The sequence below is a fragment of the Octodon degus genome, unplaced genomic scaffold (genome assembly GCF_000260255.1).
Source record: "Octodon degus isolate 3935 unplaced genomic scaffold, OctDeg1.0 scaffold00091, whole genome shotgun sequence".
In the NCBI taxonomy this organism is placed as follows: Eukaryota; Metazoa; Chordata; class Mammalia; order Rodentia; family Octodontidae; genus Octodon; species Octodon degus.
In genome coordinates this window covers 4,751,556-4,754,353 of record NW_004524667.1, presented here as the reverse complement: position 1 = coordinate 4,754,353, position 2,798 = coordinate 4,751,556, and the positions used below count along the sequence as shown (strand labels likewise).

General features: G+C 35.7%; 1 pseudogene; it reads left to right on the top strand.

The window, feature by feature from the left end:
• The first annotated feature begins 777 nt into the window (after positions 1–777).
• Positions 778–2,798, top strand: part of LOC101583285 — a 15,497-nt pseudogene continuing 13,476 nt past the window's right edge.

Here is a 2,798-nt window from a genome sequence, read left to right as displayed (position 1 = left end):
TTTTTAATTTAAAAAACCTGTGGAATTTGAGAATTCTATTCTGATGATTATGTATTGATGTATTGCAGAATTCACTGTATCAGTGAGTGTCAAGGAAAGACCAAAATTGCCTGAGCATCTAAGGGAGATAGTAACCTCCCCATTACTGGGGAGATTCACATAAAGTCTGGGTGAACATTTGGCAGGGGTATCAAGAGAAGAGATCCACTTTCCTAATTGGTGTAGGAAAGGAATAGATAATTAATCTTTCCAGTTTTTATATTCTATGAATCTCTGAACGTGCATGACAAACTCAACACTTTTGTTCTTCTTTGAGATTTACAAAGAGAAAAACACTGCCAGTGATTTTAATCTTTATACGGAAAGCTCATAGGTAGCTTCATGTTTAAGGTTGTAAAATTGTAGATGCTATACTTCCAGGGGATTTTTTATTCCATCATAGTCTCCAGTTTGCACAGTGGAGAAATATGTTTCAACTCATATTTATCTAGAAGTCATGTTTCCTATCAAGGAGAAAGGGATTAAAATCCTTGTTCTACATGTCAGCATAGAGGGATATAGAATAAATGGGGATGTGAGATCTACAGCACACAACACACAAAATAAAATAAAACTATATAAAGTACTTCATGCAAAATCTTTTCTCATTGTGTCATAAAGATTGTTTTTAAAACCTGCACACTGAGCAGTTGTAGATAACACTCATAGTGACCTGACATTGACATTAAGTCTCCTGAGCAAACATACCAGAGTAGATGAGGGTGGGACAAGAAGAGCATGGGACACAAAGAAGAAGATCAGCAGAACCTGCACAGAGAAAGACAAAGAGGTAACACACTGGGCTAGCACAAAAATATCTATTAAATGCAACTTCCTGAAGGTTTAAGGTTGACATTAATAACAAAACTGCCCTTAGATTTTATAGGAAGCTGCAGTTGCATACTTTAAAAATGTGTATGTTCCCATCCCATAACTCAGTCATTTTCATTTTAAAGTTTTAGTAATTTTAAAAATAAAATTTAGGCAACATGCCCTTCCAGGTAGTGTTGTAGATGCAGATGTGGGCTATGGGATGACTCTTTTAAATTTCAGTCCTGAGTTTGATGCTCACAAAGGCTTTGGTGGGAAAGCCAGGCATTCTGACACAGTTTATTCAGAATTAGATATCTATGGGTTACATCGTGATGCTATTAAATTTATAAATTATACAATGAAATTTCATGAGGTAGTGCATATACACATAAACTATGTTTATAATGCCAAGCATATAATGTTACATGCTAGTTGTAGCTCCTTTAAATCTAGAAGAATATGAAGCTATCTTTGAAGGAAGAGAAAAATAGTACTTAGTGGGATAATGTGACAAAAACTGTTCTAGCTGAAAAAAGTGGGAAAGTAAGAAAGAGGATAACGGCAGATGAAATAGCAAAGTCAAAGCTGATAAGAAGACCCATATCCTTGAAGAGGAAAAAATAGACTAAATTCTTACAAGGAGTTCATGTAGGTTATCCACAAAACAAATGGTTCTTTCTTTAAAGAATTTTGGAAACATTATACTATGCCTCCATTTTGTAAAATCAAAATATTCCATAGCATATTATAATAAAAAGCTAGTTAGGCTGATATTCACAAAAATTAGTTGATAATAGATTTTTATATGAAACTCATGCTTAAAAATTGTTTAAAGTTGAGCCAGCCAGACAGCTCAGTGGACTAAAGTGCCTGCTTAGGCAGAGTGTAGTGACTGGGGTTTGATCCCTGGCATGCCATGCTGGCCCCAACCCAGGGCTCACTGAGACTGTGATTGAGACTGGGCATGGTGGTGCATGCCTCTATCCCAGCACTTAGTAGGCTGAAAACAAGAGAATTACTACGAGTTCGATCTGTGTAGTGAGGCCGTGTAGATCCTGTAGACCCTGTACTAAATACATTTAAAAAGCTGTTTAAAACATTCTTTCTTTCATAAGTGTTTTAATTAGAGTGAACAGGTATATTGATGTATGTGTTGTTTCACATAATTCAGTTGCAAGCTAGGAAAAACATGGGCTTCAGATTGAGCTAGTTTTAAGTTCAAATCTTGACAGGGTGTGTAAGCTAATGACCTTAAACTAAACATATCTCAGAGTCTATCACAGAGGACAGTAATTAACCAAAACATTTTTGGAAGTGTTATTGTATAATAGGCATTTAGCAATTTTATGGTATCTGAACTTAGGCCACTAAGAACAACAAAAACATTTGGATTGTAGTTGACAATTGTATATGAAAGTTTTTGCTGTATAAAGCTGGAAAATTGGTCAAGTTTTAGAAATCTTGTGCAATGGGAGGTTTTAAAATAAAATAATAACATGTTCATGTTTTAGTGTTCATCATCACTCAAAGATACCAAAAATTTGTGCATACAGCAGCTCAATTCATCTTCTATAACAATGGTTACCAAATTTTAAAATGCATCAGAATCACCCACTGATTTTGAAAACACAGTCCAATGAGTTCCAATATCAGAGTTTCTTACTGTGGATCTGGGGATAGGGGAGCCCAAGGAAATTACATTGCTTGCATATTTCCAAAAGACGCTGATGTGGATACTACTGGTTTGAGGACCGCAATTTGAATATTACTTTTCTGAGTAGTATGTACTTCAGGCTGAAGGACAAAGAAATTCTACTAATCTACTGACTGAAGAAAAAAAATTAATGTATTCAGTACAGGGTCTACAGGGTTTCACTACACAGATCAGACTGGTGGTGATCCTTCTGTTTTCAGCCCCCCCAAGAGCTGGGATTACAGGTGAGTGC